We start from the raw sequence: 13610 nt of genomic DNA on the forward strand, positions 1-13610 counted from the left end.
CTCCCAAACTAAAAATGTTATTATTGGTAGCTTCTTTGATTCATATCATGTCTTCTTAGAGAGAGTGGTTGGGATAACACAGTTTTTATTTATACTTAAAAAAATCTGAGGAAATGGAATTATCCTTTGAAAATAAGAGCTAAAAAGCACTCTTAAGGTCAGGGAGGAAAAGTGTTATATAAGGTGAGAATTGTTAGTAAAGCATAATCTTTCCCAAATTTGATGAAGATACTATTAGGTACAAGTTATGGAACCTCCCTTTGCCTCAGTTTCCTCATCTGTAAAATGTGGAACATAAAGTGCTACTCTTAGAACTTTGTTATGGGGATTAAATGAGCCACCCAACATAAAGCACAGGGCTGGGAAATTGGTAAACTGTAGTGAAAGACATTCTTATTCTTCTGCAAAGAATTTCTACTTCTACACCATTAAGTTCCATATTCACCCATACAGCGGCTGACACAGCAGAAAAAGTTGGAGAAGTAGATTGTCAGAGGGGTGGGAATTGGTTCAGGATGAGAACTGTTTGTGAGTTTTATTTTTAAGGGGTAGTGATCTCTTTAATCCTAAAATTCCCTGACCAAATGGATGTAGGTTGTCTTATTTCCCTTTCACAGGCATGGCGTCTCTAGTGTACTTCCAGACTTTCATTTTGTCTTAATTTATTATTTTTTGTCTTGAGGGATGCTTCTTTATACTTGTTAGCTGCTCGGTTGTTGAAAAGGCACTGGAAACTCCAAGTCCATCCTCTTTCACCCTGGTTGACCTTTGGAATGCTGTTGTCAGCCAAGAAGACATTGATATCTTCAGTCTCCTGCTAGCCTGAATTCTTTAGAGCAGAGCCTACTCAGATTATCTCCTGATGTCATTCCAAATGTCTGATGGCCATCTATGGCAACGGGGCTGGGCCAAGGCCTGCCGGGAAGGGGGAGTCCATGGAATGCCTAATGGAGCATTCTGTTCAAGAGGAACCTAGACATTGTTCTCTGTTGGATGCATGATCAACATTACAACTATGTCTAGGGGACTGTGTGTTGCTTCTCGCAAAATAGAAGCCATAGACATTTTGCATTTTTGGTTTTAATAAAGTCCTACTTGGGACGTGTGTGATTTCTATTGATTTCAATTTGTGTAAATATGTATTATAGGAAGAAATGGACTCAGAAAGTGTTAACAAACAATTTATATCTGGTATTCCTATTCCTGCTATCTCTCCTCATTAAGAACAACAAAATAAGACAAATCTAGAAAGGAGAGAATAAAGCCACCACACTGCAAAATGTACCTTGTTTTCTTTATCTCTCTAGGTAATTTTCCAAATGATGGTATTTTACTTAGTTGAGAACTTACAAAATTACTTCTAAATATTTTATTTACAACCTAAAATTATAAACCAAGGAAAATAATACAAATTTTATTTTTTCAGGAAGGCAAGATCATGCATCAATTTATGTTTCCCATACATACTAAATTTGAAAACAAGGAGATAAGTAATTATATCCATATTCTAATTTACCAGGAAAAGAGAGAATTGATTTTCATTGCTTGGGGTGAAGTCTCTCTAAATTGTTTTGGAATATGGTGAGAATTAAAAGTAAAATACAGTAAAACTTTTAAATTTAAGTCAGCCATTAAAAATGGTTTGATTTATCATTATATACTAGTTCACTGAGTCAAGGACCCAAACCAAGGAAATCTGATTTTCTATAGATGATTTTTTTTTTACTAAATTTGTAGTTAGATATTTCTATGTGAATAATATTCATATATGTAATACAAAGATATTTGTAGTATATGTGCAAAAATACTACTACCTTATTAGAATGAGAGTTGAAATAAATTTTAAAGTGCATAATATTTAATAGCCACTCACTATTTGTTAGTCTTGTGTTAACTGCTTTAAGTAATTTAATTGTATTAACTGCTTTATAAACTTTTTTTCTTTTTATCCAAACTACAACCTTTCAGAAAGGAACTACAATTCTCTTCATTTTCCAGATTTTAAAAACTAAAGCTTAGAGAGGTGACATTACTTGACCAGCATCTATTAGCCCCTAGGTGCCAGACAAAAGACATGAAGCTGGGTTTGTTTGTTTCCGGTGATGCCCTTAGCTATGATGCTGTATTGCTTCCTTAGACTCATAACCTTTGCTCACTTATAAGGATGATGAGATCAGGAGGTGATGTAATCAATATTCCCCCCCACCACCAGAAAATATTTTAGAAATACAGGTCTAACCATGTGTCATCCTCTTCAGGGTAGACAGCTTAGGAGGTTATTTGCTTATTTCAGTAATGATGTCTTTGCACAGGTCTCTATAGAAATCTCTTTAGGAATTTGCTATTCAGTTTTAACAGTTTGATTGTTGGCAAATCATTATCATTAAGGATGAATTTGTTGGTGAAACTAAATCCAAACCAAATGTAGTGAACAAGGTGCTTGATGGGAACTATGATGTGATTATAAAGCAGCAGATTATTTGATATCAGGCTCATAAATTGACACTAATTGCAGATACAAAAGGAGAATTTCAAGGGCATTCCTGATGTGAACATGTAGCCTTTAAGGAGACATTTGGCAAGTAACATCATAAAATTTTTAAAAAGCTAGTTTCATCAATTAGGAGTTACATATCATATATGAACATCATGGGAAATACCTTTGCAAGGAATGTACAAGGGGCAGGGAAGGGTAAATCAGAGATGCCGGATTAGAATCCAGGCTCAGACTTAATAACCATTTGACCTTAATTTTCAAAATGTCCTTGTTATAAAATAGAGAATGTGGCAGGACCTACATAGGATGATGATTTTCCTGAGAGGAGGACATGAGATTGTACTTCTATATTCACCTAGTGCCTGGCATGTAGAAAATGCTCAGTAAATGTTAGCAGCATTATACTATTTCACTTTCAAGGACTACCCCATGTTCCTGGAAAATATCTCAATGTCTCATTTATCTAACAATATTTTAGATCTATCATCTTTCATGCTTCAAAACAGTTTTTATTTCATAATAGAACTTTTTATATTTGAAATAAATATAAAATATTTAGGATAATATGTTGATTAAATCAATGTATATTATACCAAGAAGTCTTACATTCTGGGGTTGCCAATTTATATTATCCTTGTCAGTGTTCCATATTCTTTTCAGAGAAACATTTTTTTGTGTGTGTTCATATTTGATTTTATCAGACTTATGAAAGTAATTATATATCCATTTTCTTGGAATAAGGCTCCAAGATCTTATTTTTTGGTTATGGCAGACATCTTCTAAATTGCTCATTGATTACATAATCTTACACTTAAATTTAAGGAGCCTTCACATAAATATAAAGAATTAGTGGCTTTTTATTAAATCTGAGTTTTTAAGTCTTTTTAAATCAATATTATCTGTGCAGTATAGGCAAAACTGTAAGGTTGCTGAAGCTTGTCTTTGTATCACCAGCCTCCCTAGCCTCACCTTTAGTTTGTCCTTCGTTCACTCTGGCATGCTCCACTCACCTAGCAGCAATTTTTAAAATCAATAATAGCTCTTTATTGAGTGTCTCTGTCTCCTCACAGCCTTTCACTGATGTGACCCACAAGGTCCTTTCATTCCTCAGCAGCCTCTTTATGTTCCAGAATTCTCTTGGACTGTGTTCTATCAGAGGAGCCCACCACTCCAACCGTTCACTTCATGATGCAGTATCAATGTGTTACTCCTTTAAATGAACTTCTCTTCAGAAGTTTTCTGAAAGGAGTTCATACTCCAAAGGATTATCTATGATTACACAACTTCTGTAAATTCCCTGCTCTGTTGATCAGCAGATGCTTCAGGGAGGAGACTTTCAGCGTGTCTCAGGTCCCTCCCACTGGCCGTCGTGTAAGTGAGCCCTGGGTGCTAGTAAGTGGGAAGGCTGGCCCTTACTTGAAGAAGAAACTTTATTAATTTTGAAGAGGTTGTGATTGGAAGATGAACTCTCTGTCAGCCAAGTATCATGCTGCTCCTTGAAAATTTGTCTACTTATTTTTTTTTAATATAATAACACTTTAGTACCCATTGTTCCAGTCTCTTTTTCTGTTCTGTCTTGCATAGGGGGCACCCAGTGGATGCATGTCCCTTGTGCCATAGCTACCATGTTGTTACTTGGTCTCACCCTGTATGAACTCCCTTCTGCCTTGAAAAGCCATCAGAGGTGTAATTAGTGATTATTTCTCCAGAAATGTCTTGAAGGAGATAAAAAAGCCCTGTGATGAGCATGTGTATTGCTTCCTGGATGAAGGTTAGAATTTGGAAGGGTTGGAGAGAGGTTCAGGGTTGGAGGGAAAAATGCATTCTGTTCTTTATCACCTCTGTGAAATCACAGATAAAGCATCTTCCTTTGTGCAAAGATGGGGCACGTAAATCAAATATCTCCCAACTTTGTATGGCATTAAACCTGTAAATCTGGAGCATCCATATCAAATGCAATGTATTTTATAATATATTCTGAAGAAATACAGAGATGAAGAAATATGATTCTAAGTAAAAGATTTTGAATGCTACTTAAAGAAGGGTAAGTAGAAAACATTCTACAATTTTCTTATACCTTTTGACCCCTTTAGCAATAGTGAAATAGCTAATCAATAGATTTAATCCTGTCTTTTCCATTTCCTTCTCTTTCTTCCTTCTTTCTTCCTTCATCTTTTCTGCTTCATCTTCTCATTTTCAGTTGTAAATTTTTTATTTTCAGTTATAAAGTCAGTACAACCATAAACACACACACACACACAACTGGTTATTAACAATTAGATTTTTTTTTCATGCTTTGGAAAGTTACATTTTCTATTTCAGAACCATAAGATATTAATAATTTTCTATTTGAATCACTTCAAAATAAAATACTGCTAATAAGGGAGCTTATTTCTGAACAATTGATGTGTGCTACAGATAATATGGTCATAGAAGAGTTTCTATGATTTTTTTTGTTATTAATCACTATAATTACTCTGATTACAACAGTGATTAACTCAGTGAATAAGGCGTGTGCTTGTGTTGTTGATCTATTTTCGAAGGATTTATGTTCATCCATCTACACTGTTCCACACATTCTCACCTCACCCTTTGGTAGCTGTGAGACTCTAGTTTGGGTAGCCTATGGCCACAAAACAACTTGCGCACAGGAGAATAAAGCCTGTGGTTTCCCCTACGTTATTGCTGGGCCATGGTCTTCTAAACTCCCTGGGTCAGTGATGATCAGTTGAGGATTCTAAAACTTGAATGTATATGCGTATATACTTCTTGTAACAAGCACTCTCTGCGCTATTTTTAAATGACTTTTCTGAAGAGTCAATTCAAGCCATTGTTCATATTTGAAGCTGTTTTACTTAGTGCCTGAAACTCAAGTAGAACTTGAGAATGATTTTTCGCTCATCTCTAGTGTTGGGTGAACCTTACCATTTGCCCATCTACATAGAAATAATTAAAATAAAACTATTTAAGTGCAAGTATATCTAACAATAAATAAAAATGGACCCTAGAACTTCTGTAGCTGTATCCATAGGCTTCCTGTGGTCTCCTAGGACCTGAGATCACTGGGTGCTGGTTTTCTTGCTACTGCAGAGCAAGAGAACCGACCCTCTTGAAGAAGAGAAGAGGCTCTAGTGAGGACTGAACAATCTAGCACAGAGAACAGTTTATCAGAGGCTTTCAGATTCACTCAGATTCTTAGGCCCCGTCTCAGATTCCCTGAGCAACAACCTCAGGAATCTGCATTGTAACTAGCTCCTTGGGTGTTTCTTACGTATACTTTGCTTGCAAGACACAGCCTTAGGGTAAAGTGTGATCATAAGATCTGCAGAAGACTTCTAATTCCTTAACCTGACATTTGCTACATTATTCATTCCCACGCTCTCAACTAATGGTAAGTTTTATGGACCTTCTAAATTAGTGAACTCTTTTCAAAATAGTAACAATGAGAGATCAGAATGATACGAATCTTTCCATTGCTTGTCTTGGCTCGTACTATAAACAATCGAAAAGGACATGCGACATATATTCTGCCCGTTGTGATTAGAAAACTGATTAAGCAATACGGGGACCCAATTCTCTCAAATTTCTGTACAGTTCTTCATCTTTACATATCTGAGGGTCAGTGCTTATCTTTTCTTGGATGAACTCTTGGATCCCAGTATCTCAGCAAAACCTGTAAAATAGGTTTCAGATCTGCGACCTCTGCCGTCAGTGACAACTGAGTTGAGAACACATTCATGCTTCAGAGGCTGCCAGCTGCTTGAGCCTAGATTCCTGGCAACCAGGACTAGTCCCATTCACAATCACCTGAGAAATGTGGCTTTTCCCTAAAAAGACTTCCAATTAATACAAATATTCCTTATGACCTTGATAATTACCTCTTGCCTGCCGAGCAATCATATAGGGCCTTCACGACATTGTCATCCCAGGCAACAGGGGGATCTGTATTCCCAGCCTTTTAACCCCTCTGCATAGCCAGATGTTGCTGTTAACCTCTCTTGGATCCAGGTATTTTTAACCCTTCAGATTAAGGGGGTTCTCTGATGAGCCTGTTTCTTGTTCCAACATTTTTCTGACATTAGCAAACATGTTCTCAAGCTGGCTTACAGCAGCAAGTGTGGTGAATATTTTTTTTTTTCATTTTTAAAAATGTCCCGTTTTATAAAACTGAAAACATTAAATGGCTATTAAGTTTTTTTTGTGTGTGTGTGGCAACTCAGACTTACAAAGTGTACTGAAAAGTTCAAAGCTATGTGTGATAATGTAATTTTGAAGGTTGAGACCTTTCATGTTTTGTTACCAGGGTACCCAAGTAGGAAGAATATGGCTAGCTGGTCAGTAGTGTATTGTAAAGTGATTTTGTTTTCCACACTCATCTTACAGGCTAAAAACTGGTGTTAGTTTTAATTATTTGGAATGCCACCAATATGGTGGGCTTCTTATAGCAGTAGGGAGGGCGCAAGGCAGGCCACTGGAGGCCGGAACCCACCCATATTGTCCAGAATCCTTTGGGGACCTCACATGAAGCAAGAGAAACACCTTCTACTGGATAAACACCTTCTAGAACTGCCTTTTCCTCTGAGTTACGCATAGCCCTGCAAGGAGTCACATCCCTTCAGAGTCCTCCCAGAGATTACATGACTTGTTTCCAGTCACAAAATTACTGAGCAGTGAAACAGAGATTGCGACTCATAGCTGCCTACTTCTGCTTGGTGCTCTTCGGACAGTACTCTTTAGCTCTGACGAGAAAACATTTAAGATCCTTCAAAGGCAGCTGAGAGAAAAGTCATTCACTTTCACTAACACCCCTTTGAGATGCAGGATTTTTTCACATTTTGCTTTGACACCCTTGTCTTTCACAATTATTAGAAATGGATATTATTTACTGATTATTTTGCTTGCAATCGATTTGCATAATGTAATAGAATAAGCAAATACATTTGTAAATTTAGGTATTTTGTATAATTTAGGTGCTAAATGGTATCATAGAGCTGTTGGAGATTATTCTAGACCAATTCCTTGCGGGGAAATCCTGTCCACAATTTCCTCCCATACCCTATATTAAGGTTTTAGACTCCCCCCCTTTTAAAAAATTCATTTGCTTGTTTTGGTTTTAAAGCAAACACTTCTCACAGGCAAATACAGCTCCAAAGCTCGGGTTAAAATAAATCCTTTTAAATTCAGAACATGGTAGTTATCTCCTAAATGGTTTCTTTTCTAGAGGGTCAGAGAAGAATAAAATATTTAGTTTGAATATATTTTTATGACCTTGATTGAATCAGTATGATGTGCAGCACTATCAACAAATTATATTATAGCAATATAAAATATTAATATAATTAATAATAATTTGAATAAATACAAGGTACTTATATTAATACAGGATTGTTGAGTCATAGAATTTCTGAGCTGTTAGGAAACACTTGCTGATGGGGCCTCTGGGGTCCAGAGAGGTTTTGTAATTAACACACACACACACACACACACACACACACACCCAGGACGCTAGTTGTTGAGTTGGTTATGTGAACTGTTTAGTATATTCTGTATTTAGGTAATGTATGTGTGCTTATGCTTTGGTATACTTGGTATTTTTAATAATTATTTTCTAATATTTCAGAGAAACTTTTCAGCCTGAACTTTTCATTTATGCATTTATCTTCTAAACATATATATTACCATTTACTATTTTTTTCTTTCTGCTGTTTCATATACACCATAAATATTTTCAGTTTGGAAATCAGTTTAAATAGTAAAGAGAATCTAAAAAAGAGTTTATACCATAGATATTTTAATGTGTTTATGTTCTTTTTTTTTAGAGCTACATTTTAATATGCTTTGATAAAACTGTATTTCTCTAGTAAGGTATTAAGTTTGGTGGCTGCAAACAGTTCCCCAATTGAATGTCACTCACATTAATTTTCCATGTATTCTCTTTTACTTATAGTTTTATTGTCCACATGTTTAAAGTCTAATAGAAAAAAAATCACTGGATGTGAAGTTGGGGGACAGAGCCAAGTCTACATCTACATCCTCACGTTGGGGACCTTAGGTAAATTTTATTTTTGTGCTTCCATTTCATTTTTTTTTTTTTTAAATGAGTAGTCGAAAGTATCAAAGACTCTTTCCCACAATTCAAACACTCCATGAGCTCAAAAGAAGATTTGATTGAAAGAAATGTGTGGGCATCATTACCTGGCTGCCCAGTATTTTCATAGTCATACACTTGTTACATACATCTGAAGTTCCTTTAAGGAAATTAACTCTTTGTAGGTGTGAGATCTGGGCATCAAGAGAAGTGGGGTAAGTAGAAAAGGAAGGGGAAATAAGTTCATGACAAAGGGGGGTTGGTGGGTGGTGGAAATGATTCCCTTTTTACTTCTTTATATCTATAGTCTATTCCTACTTGAAAACCTTACTGGCACCAGGTATTATCCACAGGGATGAGTAATATGTAATTTTTATCTTTACTGGGTTACATTTGGCCCGCAGACAGTTGACAGCTGTCAGTCAGGTGACTGGTCAATGAGGAGATACATTTAAAGCTGCCAAAGTATTTTTGTTTCTTTAAATACTTACAAGTAAACCATTTTAGCTGGAAGCTTCATTGTTCTGAAATTAAATAGATCGATACAATATAATTTACTGAAATTAGTTCCTAGGAGAATCAAGATTTTCCCCTTGCATCTATGGTTAAACAAAATGTTTTTCAAATGTCTTTCTGAAACAGGAGAAAAATTAATTTTTCTCCACTATAAATAAGCCATTCTTAAGATACGAAGATGCATTGCAAATAATGCTTAAAATTTAAAAATATGCTTTTAAATTAAACTTTTAGGACGCATATGAGTCATTGCAACGTCATCATAATTTCTGACTAAGACTTATTAAAAGAAATCATTTCCACATTGAGGGAGTTGGCATCGGTATTTTTGTGACACAAAAGTTGAAGGTTTACTGGAAAGTACAAACGTAGCGGCAAGTTGTACTAGGAATTAAAACTTCTTTCCATAATTACAAGAAAAAAACGTGAAATTTTAGATGAAGCCCACAATTCAGGGCATGGTTAAAATGACAAATTTTGGTTATTTGGAAATATTTGGGCTGTACCTAACATTGTCTCTAATAGGCTAAGTCACACTTAAATAATTCACAAGACTCATAAAAAATAGTTTGGAAGAAGCTTTTGTATGGCTTATATTGAGTGTTAATGACAAATAGTATAATAATTACACTGTACATAAAGACTTCACAAATGTAATTCTAAAGTTGACCTAAGAGTGTACGTTCAGTTTTGTTGTACTTATTTCTAGAAGTGAGTGCTCTGATTCTTTAGGAATATAGTATTTAACAGACCAGATAAATAACAAAATTATCAAGTGCATGCAGTACATAATCATTCTTTAAGAGACTAATGGAGTTATCTAAAAAATGCAGTGACCAAGTTTACTTAGGTGCCAGAGCAATATAATGAAGATGACAGAATATCACACAAAAATAGCAGTTTGAAATCATAATATATTCCTTTTTTAAAAAATAGAATATACTTTAACTTTCTGAACCATATTCTACATGTAATAATTCAGAATGAAAATCAGATTTGGGTTTTAATTATGTTTTAAAAATACTAGATTTTTTGGTTGGCCAGATCATTTCTGGTAATTTTTTAAACCACAAACAGTTCATAATTTTAAACAGCAATTAAGTCAGTCTAAAAGAGTATGATACTTATAAATTTGTGGCTTATCCATATCATCATTGATCTGATAATTATTTTAGATGCAGTGGTCATTAAAAAAGTCAGATCTTATTACTTTCCTACTATACAACTATGTGTTAAGCATGTAGATTGAATATTATTTATGAGATCATCAGAACAAAACAATTACCTCATAATATTAGTAATTTATATTGGTTGGAGCCTTTCTCTTCTTAAGCACCAATTGTACCCCCCGCAGCCCAGAAAATTGATTTTATGGCTAATAATTTATAGCATTCTTGATCAGTGTGTGCTGTGTGTCTTTTACATTCATTAGCCCATGTTGCTTGTGAATATGGAATTTGGTTGTTAAAATGGTTTCATATGTTTACTATGTATAGTCTTTAGCTTTGAGCTCCTTACTTGCTTAAATAAATGTTTTCAATTTGTATAATACAACAATTTGTAGAGAAATGCTGTGAAGCATAGTTAAAAGAATGAGTCCTTGAAATAGAATCACTTTTTAAAAATATATCCTGACATGTGGTCTTATTTTTCCATGTTTTGTATTAATTAAAATCCTATTCTGAAAAAAATATTTTTGCCTAAACTTTTGAATTCACAAAATAAAAATACCAAATACATAAATGTACTAATTTTGGAAATCAGTGACGTAAAAACATGCTTTAGTACTGTCTTGGTTGTTTATTCCAAAGATTTTTCTCCAAAGAAACTCTTTGTAAGGTAATGAGAAAATGTTGCTACTTTTAATTATTAAATATTCTGTGCAATACATGTTTTTAAAAATGTATTATAAATAAAACTAATTGCATATTCTAATCATATTCCTGTCATATGCACACATAAAAAATGTTAGCGCATGAAATGTTTGAAAAGAGCATATACCATTTCACATTTTTATTTGATTTATTAAAAAAACATTTTATTCAGAATAGATTATGACAGAATTAGATAAAAAAGAGAGGAAATGATATTTGTGTGTTTATTTTAATAGTCTAATATCATATATGTAATTAATTCTTCATCTTTCAGATATTGGAGTTAGTAATGAAAGAGACCATTCAAAATATAGTCTTTCCTATAAAACTCTTTTTTTAAATGTAAAAAATTGTCAAATGGTAACAGCTCTACTTTCTACACCAGGCAAACCTACTGTTGAGTTAGTTGGCTCTGATTCCAATGGTCTCATCAGCTTTCTGAATGTAGGTTCCTCAGCAGTGCCTCTTCCAAGATAACAAAATCAACTTTTAAAGATTAAAAAATATATTTTGGCAATTGAAACTCACCAGTGCCTTTCTGCTTCTCCAGGAAGTTGTACCCTTCAGCACCTGCTGAGGGCTTTGTTGTCCAAACCCTGACAGGTAAAAAAATTCCTGTAGAATAAAGCCAGACCAGCTGGCTTTGAAGAGAAACCCCCCAGTTTGGGCTGCGTTTGTCTCTTCTCCTTTTCTATGAAGACCCAGGCTTTCCCCCCTTGATCGTCAAGCCGTAAGATGCGTGATCCCTGTGCACAAGTGTCTGGCAGGCCGAGGTGCACCTGTTCCTGTCACTCTGGGGTAAATTTAGCTGTAAAGGTATCACTGACAACCAGACCTTTGTCAGTGCTGGCAAAAGAACACAGAATTGCTTCCCTCCCCTCCCCCTGCCAAGCCCCTATGCAGTTAGTTCAAATGGAAAATATCAAATTGGAAGCCTATCCAAAAATCATTCCTAAAAAATGAGATTGCTTTCATATGGTAAAAAAGTAAGTTTCCTCATTTCACGCAGACTTTAAAATTACATTTCCAAGAATAATCTTGGAACAAGACAAGTTTTTGTTCAATTAATTGTGGCTGGAAACTTTTTAATGGAAACATAGCACACACTTACTTCATTTCAGATTATTAAATTGTGTTAAGCGTTAAAGTTAGTTGCCATTCTTTGCTGTAGCTTGTTTGTTCTTTTCGATCCAGAGAAATATTAGAAGGTTAAAACTTATCACATAGGAGGGATTAATCATGCTACCAAAATTAGACAGCATGTAGTTCTGAGAGACTGAATGTCAAAATTGTGTGCTCGTAGCCCTTGAACTATTGAGAATCTAGGACCCACTACTCTATTTAAAATGACAGTTCATGTCTGTGGAAACCCTGGATGTTTAGGAGCTGGTACAGCTAGGGTTCTCTTTTTCTTTGATTAAGGTAAGGACATTTATCATTTATGTGAATTTTTTTGATTAATTTCTTTATTGACAGTTTGAGAACAATTCCTTTTGAAGGAAAATAGAGAGGCAGGCAGTGTTCATTGATTTGTCTGACATAAATATAGTAGTTAAGATATATAAAGTAGCCCAAGGAGTAATGTGCTTAGCCAAAGCATTCTGAGCTTCTGCTTTAATAATTATGATTTTTAAAGTGATATTACAAAGAGTTGTGCAAAGTACCTGTTCTACCATATTATTGATGTTTACAAGGTTTGGGTATGATAAGAAAAAGAAATCTGGGTCAAAATAAAAAACTGCTTTGTGAAATAAACAAAGTTCCTATTTACTTACTATGTATAAACAGCCACTCACCAAGCCTCATTTCTCCACAGGGCACCACTTTCGGATAAAAACATAGACCTGAATGGCATCATCCAGTATCCAAGGAAACCATGTAAGTACCTCTCTCACTGCGTACTTCTCTTATTCAGAGTTTAAAAGCTAGCTGAGTACTGAATAAGTGAGTGTTTTTATTTAATAATTATACGGGAGGTACTTTTTAGGAGCTTGCTAAAAAGAAACAGGTTCTTGATTGTTATGTGCGTCATAACAAAACCCTTATGTTTTCATCGTATTTCATAAAATTATGTGTTTAGTCCCAACCTCTCCATCAGTTCTCATTCTTAGGTACAAAACAGCTACTCAAAGTCATAATGAATTGAGAGTTTCAAACTTTTCCAAGACCCATTAATGTCTGAGAAACAATGTTTCAGAGGCCTTATGCCAGGAGTAGTGACCTAATTGTAATAAAAACTTTTTCAATTTTAAAAATTAAGAAAAAATTGATTGGAAAATAATATTTTGTTGGTAAACATTTATAGCAGTTTATTTGGTTTTAGACTTCCTTGGGGAGTGAGCAAGTGAGTAAAAAGGTGAAGTTATGGATGCAAAGAATCTTGAAAGCAAGTGTAATTTTTAAGATGTGAAAGTCTGTTTGCAGAAAGGCTTGGAAAGTTGGCATATTGTGTTCTTTCTTTTTTTCCCCCAATCTCATTAGTTTGTAGCTAATTTCTATAGCTAATTTTAAGGTTCTAATTAATTTTCAGAACCATAGAATCTATTGAATCTACTGTAGAAATTGTTTCCAAACAGCACGCTATTCTGGACAAAGATCCACTTCACAAATATTTGGACTCTTTTATTAGGTATTT

At 34.7% G+C, this 13610-nt stretch overlaps 1 long non-coding RNA gene across 3 annotated transcripts in view; it reads left to right on the forward strand.

Moving 5' to 3' along the window:
* LOC113928671 overlaps positions 1 to 13610 on the forward strand; it is a 105703-nt gene that overhangs the window by 2080 nt on the left and 90013 nt on the right. For all 3 annotated transcript variants that reach the window (XR_004820060.1, XR_004820061.1, XR_004820062.1), the window contains exons 2-3: positions 8445 to 8549; positions 12792 to 12853. This is a non-coding gene — a long non-coding RNA (uncharacterized LOC113928671). The remainder of the gene's footprint in view (positions 1 to 8444; positions 8550 to 12791; positions 12854 to 13610) is intronic.

This window comes from Zalophus californianus, chromosome 5, assembly GCF_009762305.2.
Source record: "Zalophus californianus isolate mZalCal1 chromosome 5, mZalCal1.pri.v2, whole genome shotgun sequence".
Taxonomy (NCBI): Eukaryota; Metazoa; Chordata; class Mammalia; order Carnivora; family Otariidae; genus Zalophus; species Zalophus californianus.